General features: G+C 35.8%; 1 protein-coding gene across 1 annotated transcript in view; it reads left to right on the forward strand.

Moving 5' to 3' along the window:
* The first annotated feature begins 401 nt into the window (after positions 1-401).
* Positions 402-13,153, forward strand: part of LOC129235475 (pituitary homeobox homolog Ptx1) — a 120,061-nt gene continuing 107,309 nt past the window's right edge. Inside the window, exon 1 of the mRNA XM_054869343.1 lies at positions 402-1,331. The gene's annotated coding sequence lies outside the window, so the exon portion shown is untranslated. The remainder of the gene's footprint in view (positions 1,332-13,153) is intronic.

The raw sequence follows: 13,153 nt of genomic DNA on the forward strand, positions 1-13,153 counted from the left end.
CAGCAGCAACACATTGGCAGTGCAGCACCCGCCCCATTCTACAGCAGCAGTAGCAGCAGCGCGCGCTCTTACTCTCTCACGCCATACGGCAAACGGTGTGTTTTTTGTAACTGATATTTGTATATTTCTTTGTTATTCTTGTGTGTGTTTGTGTTGGTGTGTGCGCGCGCGACACCCGAAAAGACCAGCAAAGCAGAAGCAAAATCGCCAACGAGTCATCCCATACATACATACCTCCATATTTACTTACATATCCACTACTCATCCAGTCGATACATTTGCGTTTCAAATTCGATTTCAATTCAGATACGTCTCGTTACCGATGCAGACGCGTTTCCGTTTTCCGCTACCACTGTGATTGCCGCTACACACGCATTCAGCTAAACGCGCTCCTCCACAACTAAAGTTCTTCAATTCTTCAAAGTGAACGCGTAAAGCTCTTTGGCGAATTATTCAACGTTGAGCAACAATCAGTGGGTGTCAGTGAGACAGTGCTGTGCTGTAAGAATTGTGTATTTGAAAACGTATGCCGCTTAGCTTAATTACGCGAGCGGATTAAAATATTAGAAGACTAAGCCAGTGCGAATCCAACGAAGGCTAACTAGCGGCGTCAAGCAAAACTGTATTCTTGGCAGTGTGCAGCACCTTTTTCCATATGTGCGCGTGCATATGTGTGAGTGTTTATATTTATGCATTCGAAACCTAAGCTTTTTAACGCGCTTAATCACTACGTAAGCACTGTGCTAATATTTTCAAATTGATTGCGCCGGCGGCAAAAACAATAATTTTTAGTGGAATGAGAAGAAGCAGCAAAGCAAATTAAGTAGTGACATATGCATGTATTTACAAACAAAAGAAAAACATTATTTTCACCAAATAGTGGCAAAAACTTTCCTAAAAATATAAAAGTGACAAAAAATGCAAAAATCCACATAGACCAATAAAATAATTAACCCACAAAACTATAAAAAGTGATGCGCATAGTATAAATACATATGTAAATCTGCATTTGTATTAAATCATCTTAAAAAAATCGACGCGAAAAAATCATTCTTATAGATTTCAAACTCAATATTGCATTGCTCCAGTCTGGTCGCACTCATAAATTTCCGATTGTTTTCCGCATTGCAGCGACGTCGCTCAATTTGATTTACGCGCTCCACATACGACCCGTCGGCCAATCGGCCCATCGTCAGTGTGCATTGGTAGTAAATAAGTGAAACGAATGAAAACTATCCGAGTATTTTTCACACAAAAAAGTTAATGAATTGAAAAGATTTGGAAATTTGTCAGACAAATTGATTAATTACAAGTGGATTAAACTTTAAAAGGTAAGATCACACATTTTTTAGCTCTCTACTTGATTTGTTGCTCTGTTAAGCAGTGGACGTGACTTCTACTAAGACGGCGTAACGAATTTTTTTCTTTCACAAACATTCATCAAATTTAGGATTATCGGCTTAAAAATGTTATGCACGTGTGAGTAGACGCCGACGTGGCGTTTGGTCACACATATTTGTTTTTGTTTACCTCCAAAGCAAAAAACTACAGAAAATATGCCTCGCAAATACCTTTAAACAAACTTTCATACAAGAAATTCTATATTTTTGATTCAATAAATCGGTTTATGCGTGACTAACACTCGTTAGGGACACGATTCGAAATCCATTGTGGGCATGAAATAACGAATGATTGAAAGGTTGTTTTCAACAGCGGTCACCCTCGGCCGGCAACGGAAAATCTTCGAGAGTATTTCGGTCAAGAAAAAGCTTGTCGAAAGAAAGTCATCTGCGTTCGGATGCGGCATAAAACTATAGGTTTCTCTATTTGTGAAATAACATCAATAAACACATCAGAAATTGAAAAAGGAGTCCGGCTGAACATATGATAAAGGAAATGCGAAACGGCTTCGTTCTGCGTTCAATAAAAGCAACTAAAGTGATACATTTCGGTGTAAACAGCACTGAACTTTATACGAGTATACTATGTTTTCAGTTTGTTCTCTTGGTCATGGTACTAGTCATAATTGTTTTGATCGCATACGTAACTAGAAATATCGCATAAAATTTAAGCGTCATTCCTTTATTAGCCTTATATTCATTGCGTTTGGATTAGAGGAGGCCAACTGAAATGAGAATACTAACTTTTATTTAAAAGAAGGCGATGTCAATACCATTTTTCCCAATTTCTAACATAATTTATAATTTATCCAAAAGTCTCAAGACAAATTTTTGCTCTCACTTTGCTCGTTTAGATTGTTGATCTCAAGGGATGGACTGATTATACACTTTTAGCAAATATGCTCGAACGTCTTTTAGAAAGCTTGAATGAAAGCTAGAAATAGTCGGCAGTAAATTACCATCAAGCAAGTGTTTATTTCTTAGGCACCTCGATTTTTCGACTACTCAAACTTATTTACAAGTTGTACTTAAAGCTTAAGCAAAAAAATATAGGGATAGGAGAAACGGCAAATATTATCTACTCTTATAGCAGATTTCTCACTGTTTAACTTCTGACATCTATCGAAGAGTAGATTGTGTAACTTACCCATTATAAGCATGTCCGGTTCATCGTGGTCTTCCAAAAGTCAGAAAAGCTCCGTACAAGTATTGTCTTCCGCTGCTAAAAAGGAAATAATTTTGGGATTCTCTATAACACTGTGTGCCTCTATGTGTTGCGACGAATAGTCTATCCAATTCCTTTCCGTTTGATAAATAATTTTAAATAATGATAGCCACGCTAGACTTAGGTCTATAGTCGACTCTGGATTTATAGCAAGACTCCAAGGCCGCGCAGTTTTCTTTCCGTGAATCAAGACCTCGATGACAGCATAACTTTAAGTTCAATATTTTCCGCAACGAAATTTCTTGGACTTCTTTCTTTTTTTCGAGTAGTCGAGTGTTTGTTAAGGCATTCAGGGGCAGTCTGACTGTCATGGAAGACTATCGGTTACAGCACGAATGGCAACGAATTGGCTGAGTTTAATGCTTTTGATGTGCATTGAGCATTGCAAAAGCTTATCAGATTTATGGATTACAGTTTTCATTTTTGAGTTGATTCGACTTGTCACTAGATCCAATTGAACAGCATCATTTCTGATTTAGCAAGGCTGAATTATAATATTTTAATTACTTTCAATAACGAAATGAGTTTTTATTAATGCAAATATGTCTCGAATGGGCATATTTTCTATAATTCTAGAAAATTCTTTATTACGATTTTGATGGGAGTTTCCACTTTTTTCTGCAAGCATTTAGAAATAGAGAATCTGCATTCAAATCGCGAGTTTTTACTAAACTAGTATTTGTAGTCACTAAAAATTTAAATACTGGTTAAATCAACATTATGACTGATTGGACATAGAAAAGTTACGAATACAACCCTCCGCTACGACTACGAAAAAATTGATATCACTGAGTCAAATGCCAAATTTTGATGTTTCAGCACCACCTGGCTCGAATAACATGACTTTTTTTAGGGAGTGCGGTAATCAGAAGAAGACAGCAAAATTTATGAAAGCAGCAAAAAATATTGAGATGTGCTTCTAATCCGTTGGAAACGGAAATTATTGGTTGCTGAAGCACATAATTTCACAAGCTTTAAATAACAGATTTGTAAAATATTTTCGAGTGAACAAGCCTGCATTTATGCTTGGTGATAAGAGCCGAAAGACAATAGCTCAAGTGTTGCGAGCTTGTCGCCAATGAGTGAGGCTCACGAACTGCCTTCGAGGCTGAGATTATTTTGTAAAGCAAATTTCTTTACAAAAATTTTATATTAGATTTAATAATCTATCATATTTTTATAAATTGGTAAAATAAAAGTGGTTATTTCTTCTGAATTTAATAATAAAGTCAAGCCCAGATGAGTGGGAATTCAAAGAATAGGCAGATATTTATTTCAGTTCAGTAAGCTTTTCACATAACATGGCTCTCTTAAACATAGAGGTGCAAGAGCGCAAAGACACACGGCTTCAAAGTCTTCAATTTACTATGCCTTTCTAAGTTCATACTCTTTGGTGTTCTCTAGTATCTGGCGAAAACCATATTGGTAGTCATCTAATATTCCCTCCGCATACCCCCGCAGCCTTTTATTTCAAATATTTGTGAAGGCTTTGTAACCTGAATTGCGCAGAGATATGCCTTGCTAATTGTCACAGATCACCTTACCACCTTTTTTATGTAATGCTGAAATTAGGCTATTGCTCCATTCATCCGTTAGATGCTCAGTTTCCCAAAGTATCCTTATCAATTTTGTCAATATATGAGCGTTTCTCCGCCGTTTTAAAAGCTTTGCATTCATTTGATTACTTCCGCTACTTCTGTTATTTTTAAATTTCTTTAGGCTTCCTAGCACTCCGTTGCGTTCCGGAGCTTCAATGAAGTTATCCGATGTAAAGTATTTCTCGCTTGTACAATATGGATTATTGGCATGCTTTATATTCAGAAGCTTATTGTAGTATTCTTGCCATCATTTAACATATTTTCTTTTTCGGTTAATATTTCGCCTTATTTGCATAAATTTGTTCGGGGTTGATAAGTTTTTGTTTGACTTCTAAGCATATCTTTTATTTTTGCTTGCTTAAAAACAATCTCGAAACACTGAGCTTTCATCATGTCTTATTTTTTCTTCTGATTTATGATTTTCTTTGCCGCTTGTCTTTTTTCGTTATATTCAAGTAGGTATTGCCTTGTTCCCCTTGCGAGGGAGCAAAGGGTCGCTAGGGTTTAAATATTTTCTTCGCCACTCGTTCAAATATAATAAGAAGCTCGATGCATTGATACATCCCGAAAATGTGGCACGTTTTATTAAAAGTCAAAGAATGAGGTGGTTGGGGCACACGTACAGAATGACCAAAAATAGAGCTGCCAGCATAGCATGCCATAGACTACCGGTTGGACGCATAGGACGAGAGAGGCCAAGCAAGCGCTGGGTTGATGAGGTCACAGCTAGCCTGCGAAAATTGCGAATTACATACTGGAAAATGTAGTAGAGGATCGATCGAAGTGGATAGACAAGACTGTAATTCTTATGATGATGATGCATTTCTAAGTAAAAGTAAAGACATACTTTAAACTAATGACATAATGTAAATTTATATCGGTATACATTTTTTACACAGCATAAAAGGAAAACTTCTCATCATTTCTACACATTTATCTACAAAAAATTTGTTTTTGGTTATACACTGTTGATGTAAATGTTTCATTGCTTTCGACCTGCACTTATCCAATGGATGGAACAGTGTTAATAATAGATATTTCCTCTGGTGGGTTTCGAGGATCCAAAGGACTAGACTATGCTATTTCTTTATGACTATTTCTTTAAAAATTGTCTTCTTTATCCCTTAACAGATGCAAAGATTGCTTGAAAAGAACTGAAAGTGACTCCTACTAAGCAGTAGAGGAATAAAAATTTATTGCCATTTTCATATTTCATATAACCATACATTCGAAAACTGTTCATTCAAAAGCTATTTGAAGTCGATGTGTCAGTGAAGCTTTTAGCAATGAAAAGAAATATTGTGCAGCGATAAGATCATTTATTTTGGAAGGTTTGTCAGCAACAGGAATTTGTTAAAGAAATCTGCTGATTCATTTCCAATTGTATTATACATCGATGGACTTTAGAGTTTAACCTTTCTTTAGCCGTACACCGGCCTACAGATTATATAAGTTTGCGCAAAAACCTCTTAATGTTTGTTTCTTAATAGCTAAATCAAAAAGTTTTCTTATAAATGTTAAGAAGTAACCCTAGAGGATAGTTAAAAACCACCCACACCTATCTATCGGTATGTATTTTTTTAGAGAGTCAAGCAGCAATCTTAGCTTTAAAGTCACCTACAACCAATCATCACTCTAATCTGGGTACCTGGGGTACCTGGTGAATGTAGGTTGACCCTAAGGTGTGCGCCAAAGGCAGGTCTTCTCACTATTCGAGAAGAAGGCTATTGACAACTGGACTAACACGGCTACCTGCAAAATAACTAAACAAACGTGGCCCAATTTCAACAAATTTAGAACTGACGAATTGTTAAGAAAGTCACGAGCAGACATATTCACAATTACATCAACTATAACGTGCCACTGGCCTTTGGGAAACCATGTTAGAAAGATGGGGTGGCCGTACAAAAATAGATGTAGACGCTGCACTCAAGAAGAATCTAAAAAAACTAGTAACGGGTGCAAATTAAAAAAATATGTATATATTTAAGTTCTACAACATGAAAGTGGTAATGGAACATTAAGGGCTAAATGTTTCGACTATTTGCAAGTAAGCATTAATTTATCAGCAAGCAGCGAGCTTTGTAAGATGGAAAGGGATCGGCAAAATGAAGTGGTTGACATAATTTACCCTTCAAATAAATATGACTTATGTACATGGTAAATGACATTGACGAGGTAGGCTCTATAATTTTCGAAATTATCGGATATTTTGTTAAGAGCTTGAGAAGTTAAAATGATAATACAAACTAGAAATATTATTGGAATGCTCTTTTTATTTCAATCTGATAGATAATTTCATGGCATTTATTTTTTGAATATAATATCCGGCATATGCCCGCCGAGACTACGAGTTACGTGGTCCATTCGATCAGTCCAACTTTTTATTACTTTTTCCAATAAACCTGAATTATAAATCTATATGAGTTCAATCAGGAAAAACGCGACGCGAACGATGTTCATTTGGCTTCAGTTCTTACACGAGCTGTATTTTATAGGCAAGTAAGCCAAGATCTTTACGTAAAATTTCTAACTGTCAAACCATAGTTATGCCTGGTCGCACCACCGTTGAAGACAAAATATGTTTTGTTCAAAAAGTGCAAAAACTCTAGAAATCATTGAGCAAATGTATGATATTATAATACCTATTTGTGAAGATTCAAGTTTGGCTAGGCAAGAAATTGCTAATACCATATTTTATATGAAGAACTACATGTGAGAATAACTCAACAAAAAGCGGTGGATTAGTACTTTGCAGGACTTCTTGAAAATCTTTAAAGAGATGTTAAAAAACTCTTGGAGGAGCATTGGAATAAGTGCATTGAAATTGAGAGAGTTCGTATGGAATAAAATTAGCGAATTTCATATAAAACTCACATTATTTTCTTTTACTTTCATACTTTTTAACCAAACTGTATTATAACTCAAAAGGTGATATTAAAATTATGTGAAGCATTCCCCAATTTAACTTGCTCATAATTTTTTGTAAATTATTAAGTGCTTATCGTTTGTGGCTAAATTGCATATTATTAGAAACCAAACAAATTAAAGAGAACCGAATGGTGTTGAAAATATTTACGATTTCTTATCACATCAAATACAATTTCTCTTATTGAAGTCTTATAAGATGAAAATATTTTCAACGGCTCACAAATTGAAAGAAAAAATAAGAAATAAATAAGCAGACAGTAACAGTAGCCAAAGAAAATGCGGCAATAAAAAGATATAATTAATGATAGAGCCCACCGAGCACAGTTCAAACCGCCAATAAAAAAGCGGCCGTATACACAAACACGCATTCATATGTACTCATACATACATATATCTATTTACAATATATTTAGCGGCACATAAGCATATTTTACTTTCAGCGAAAAGACAAGTCTCTGCTTTTTATTCATTTACTTTTTGCGCTTAGTAGCAGAAAATACGAACCCTTCGCCGCTTGTTATTGCTATTTATATATCTAAGATACGCAGATAATTTTCTGTGCGCGAACGTACTTTAACGAAAAAATTGCTATGTGACATTTGTAGCAATTACGCAATGTAACAGAAAAATTAAGTGCTTACATACATACAAATTTACATTTTGAAAGAAGAAGCTTTAGAAAGAATTGTAGTAACTGAAGCTAATTACTTAAATTTTATAGGAATATGGAGAATACTTCGTAGAAGGTTATGGAGTTTCGTTTTTTTGTGTTTGTTGCATATTTGACATCATGGCCGTTTTTTATTTAGATGACAGAGAACTTTTGTTAGGAATTATATGTTGGCCCAATACTTCGCCGAGCTTAAAACGCACTTATATGCGGCTCAGTTGTACTTTTTCTGACTGAACGTGGAGTCATCGTGAGTCGTGATCGCTAGCAGTAGCGCATATGCCAAATTTGCAAGGCATTTTAGGCATTTTTTTTTTTGCAATTTGTTGGTTTGAGTGTCAAAGTTTCATTCAAAATGTTAACAAACCAGCGAAACAACAAATCACTAAATCTCAAGAAAAACCAATTAGATATTCTACTCTGATCACCCAGTGGATGCACCTCGGTTTTATGTGTGTATCCAGCAGTTTGAGATTTAACTAGATTTTTTCAAACACTTTTCAAAAGTTCATTGCCAATGAAAGCTTCTATCAGTGCTAATGAGGTCGCAAATAGTGCCTTCCACTCGAACCGGTTGTAAAAACTCCAGTGGGATATTATGTGTTGTTGCTTTCCACGAAATTCACAAATTTCCTAGCGCCCTTTAACAGGTCGAATGCAAAAAGAATGTAGCTAATGATTGCAATATAGTTAAATGGTTCAAACAAAATGATGCAATTGGCATGGAGGTGATGAGCGTATCGGTTATCGGAAAGTAGTTTTGGTGATCGAATCACCTGATGAAATTAATTGTATGATTTTAGCCAGCTACAACCAACAACAATCTATGACTTCATGCGGTAACATCGGGCGCGGTATGAACGGAATTATACCTTCAGGTAGTGATCGTTCGATACCTCCTTGGTATTGGTACTTTTACTTGTTTATGGCATGAGAGGTAAGTATAGAATACTCAGTAAATATCGGTCAAAAGTTTCTCGTATATTTAAATATTGAGTAAACGGAAATTTATTTTTTCGCGCCATGTCGTTAACGTCGTAAGAGTTCAAAACAATATGTCACGAGAGTTCGACACCCTGAACGTTCTCTAGCATGAAGATGGACTCTCATGTTTTCTCTTTAATATTGCCCTTGAAAATTTTATAAGCGATTCAGGGGTAAACGCAAAGGGAATTATTTGTATTTTAAGTCGGCTCAGTTGCTGGCTTACGCGGACGATATTTGGAGATATTACTCCTAATTTGAAAGAAGCCTTCGAAAGTATAGAAAGAGCAGCAAAAAAATATGCGCTTAGTAACAAATTAAGTCAAAACTAAAGCGCTTTTTCAACTTCTTCGGACTATGTCAGACACAATGGGCGTCGAACACTTAAAATCAGTGATTATGGTTTTGAAGTAGTGAAGTAATTTGAGTACCTAGGATTAACCATTAATCATAGTAACAAAATTTCCCTGCTTGCGGATAAACAGAAGCTGCTAATATAATATTTGGGTTTTCTGAGAGTGCTGCGAAAAATATTTGGCGCGATATTAGATAAAGGCGAATGGCGGAAGTGGTACAATCCTGAACTAGAAAAACTCTACGTACACCCGCCTGTAATAACCACAGTAATGATCAACAGACTGAGATGGGCAGGTCACATATTACGGCTAATATCGATTACCCACCCCAATAAGTACTCTTTGGAAAGTGAAGACAGCGAAGAAGCAGCCGCCCGCCGCTCAGATGGATTACGACGCAGATGAAGTCGCAAGCTTTTTGAATTTCGAGCATGAAGAACGCCGGAGAGAGAGACAATTAGAGGCATATGCTGCAGCAGGCGAAGACTCGACCACGATTGTCCAGCCAATTTTTTCATATTTTCTTTGAGTTTTACAAAAGAAATCACACTAGAATAAACATTTTTGAAGCAGCATAGCAAATTATTTAAAAAAAATCCTTCGCACTAGCTGAGGTACAATAAAACAAAATGGTTTATTTTGTGTGTAATTATATTTTCTGCTTGCTAAAGAAATCCTTGACAAGAGACAGAATACTTTACGCTTTTATTACATATTTTACACGCTTCAAGTTTGTTTGAGTCAATTTTTCGAAGTTTTTCCACGCGGAAGATTGTAGCGGCCTTGCAAAATGCATTCAATTCGTTTTCAAAATCAATTACAGGCAGAAGTTGCCAACAAAGTAAGCACGGCAATTAAAATTTACATAGCCTACTTTGACATGATGGAATGAATATATGAAGAGTGATAGTAAGTACTGCAAAATCCAGTAACAAACTCGAAGAAAAGCGTCGAATAAAAAAACCACTTGCATGGTGGAAAAATATCGAGTATTTACTTGCAAGTACAGGCATCGTACCCTTACAGGAAGGCCTTCATGAGCCGCAAACGGGATAACCATACGCCTGAATTTATTAAATATAAATTTCATATGCTATATACGTATATAGAATGCGTACGGTATTTGAGGACAACCTGAGAGTAAAACTAATTAGCTTTTATTTTGAAAAAAAATTTGTGAAACTTCACGAATTTTTTACACACCATTAACTTACTAAGGATTCATAAAATCATTGAATAACGTTTCCATTAGCTGCAATAACCCCCTCGATCCGAGTTCGGAAGCGATTTCATGGTCGAATCAAATACACCATATTAATATTGATCATAGCGGCATTAATTGCAGCCTTCAGAAAAGAAATGAGGTTTTGAGGAGGCTTATTGACTTCACGCTCACCCACACCCCACACGTAGTAATCCAAGGTATTAAGGTCTGGAGAGTTGATGGCTTTAATTTCGGTGTTATGTGGCCAATGCAATTTTCAGCTGTAAAATCTTATATCGCCATAGCTTTGTGTGCGTGGGCAGAGTGTTGCCGAAAGATATGTGGGCTGTCACCACGTACAATATCAAGGGCGATTTACTACTGTCTCTAGAACCTCGATATACAGGGTGAACGATATGAAGTGTTACCTATTCAAAACACCATAACTTTTTTGTGTGAAATTAGTTTTTATTGATTTCAAAGGCAAAATTGTTCATATATTCGCTTTAGCTCGATATGACCACCTTTTGCCTTGACTATAGCTTTCAAACGGTCAAAAAATGAGTTGCATGCACCACGAATGTGATCTTGAGGTATTTTGGCCCATTCTTGCATAATCGCTTTTTACAGCGCATCCATACTGGCATATTTTTTAGTCCTCACCTTGCTCTGGACCAGATGGACCAGATGGAATAGTCCATCGGATTTGCGTCTGGCGAATTCGAAAGCCATTGTGTGGACGAAATGAAGTGTGGTACATGATTTTTTAACCATTCTTGGTTCACACGAATTTTATGAGACGGTGCCGAGTCCTGTTGGATCGTCCATGGTCTACGTCCGAAATGTTTGCGTGTCCACGGCTCCAAACCAGCTTCTAAAACATTTTCCCAATAATAGGTCGCATTCAATTTGACACCAGGCTCGATAAAAACTATTGAAGAGCGTCCATCAGCAGTCACTGCGGCCCAAACCATTACTTGTGATGGGAAATTGCTTCGAGTAGCAATACGTGGGCTCAAATTCTCGTATGAGCGTTCGGTCAAGTAAACACGATCGTTTTGAGTGTTTATGAACTGCTCAATTGGGAAGTTTTTTCATCAGAAAACACAATGTTAGGAAATTCGCCACGTTCTTGCAAGCGCAACAACTCCTTTGCTCTTTCGCACCGAATTTTTTTTTCTGGAGTGAAAGATCGTGTGCTTTTTGGAACTTGTAAACCTTGACCTTGAGCTCATTTTTCAATATGCGTCGAATGCTGTCTTGCGATATTTTCAGTTCTTTGGCCATTTTTCTTCCACTTCGACGAGGATTTCGTTCAAGTCGAGCCTTCACTTTCCGAACCATTTCTGGCGTTGTTGCGGTTTTTTTGGTCCACCTCCATAGCGTTTTGCAATGCTACCAGTATCATTGTAACATTTTATAGTGCGATACACAAACATTTTACTTACTTTGAGGTGACTGAGCTCACGAACAATGGCTGATTGTGATTTTCCAGCCAAATATAACGCAATCACACTACGAGTATTACGTTTGAATTCCGTCACAGAAAAAAAAATTCAACAAAACTGAGACGCAAATAATTTTGATGGCTTATAAACAATATATTGAACTGCCACTAGAACAATTTATTTATTATTATTATTATTATTTATTATTATTATTTATTATTATTATTTATTGTTCGACTTTCTTAAAATAAACATTACATTTCATTTCATTTTTAATCACTAACATTAGAACGTACGACAGTGACACTAGGTCGTTTGTCGGAAGAAAAAAGAAAAAACAAAATCTTATAATACATTTTACATATGTTACTATGGTACTATGTATTGAATTCGCTTAAAATTAATTTTCTATATTCTATAGCACCAGTGATGAACTTAAATAAGTTATTATATCCAGAAGGGCCAACACCATTTAAAATGTCTATGATTTCATCTCGGTTTAAACTAATTATATTTTCCAAAAAATCTTTGACAAATTCTTTTAAGTATTGGGCATTTTCCTAAGAAATGTGTGATGTCTTCTAATTCATTTAAGTTACATAAAGTGCAATTTAAATCCCTTTGGCTTCCCAAGTATATTAAATCACATCTGGCTTTCATAATCCACATAATTTTATAGATTCCAGTATTATCGTTTAAATAGCTTCTGGCGTTGTTATGGTCTAATTCCTTATATAATCGGGTGCTTTGGTGTGCCCTTTCCCATAAAGTTCGAATATTCGAATCATGAAGATTTTCTATTATTGAAATTATATTTCTATTCCACTCTCTTTTATTTGAAGTGCCCCAGTTACATGTTATATTTAACTTTTGCGCTAGATTACTAATTTCTTCAACCCAAAATATCTGTTTTTCTAAAATCTTTTTTGATAGTATATGGGGTAATCTATTATCATCATATTCAAATAACGTTTTGAATATATATTTTAAGTGAAGCTGCAGTGTATACAAATGAAAACTTGGAACATTTGTCTCCAAGAGAATGCAATAAGATGGCGTATTACTCGGGAGATGAAGTACCCTTTTTAAAAAATAAAGTTGAATTTTGTCTACTTCGTCAAACAACGAGTTTCCCCATACCTGAGCAGCATAACTCTGGATTGCTCTAGTCACCGCTAAAAACAGTTTCCATTTTGCCGACAACTTAATTTTATTTTTACTAAGAAATGTGCACCAAGTTGCATTTATGCTGTTTTTCGCTAGAACATTTCTATTTTCTATATGTTGCTTGAAACTGAGTTTTGATGTTAGCTTTACACCCAAGTAATTATATTCTT

Source organism: Anastrepha obliqua, chromosome 1 (assembly GCF_027943255.1).
Source record: "Anastrepha obliqua isolate idAnaObli1 chromosome 1, idAnaObli1_1.0, whole genome shotgun sequence".
Taxonomy (NCBI): domain Eukaryota; kingdom Metazoa; phylum Arthropoda; class Insecta; order Diptera; family Tephritidae; genus Anastrepha; species Anastrepha obliqua.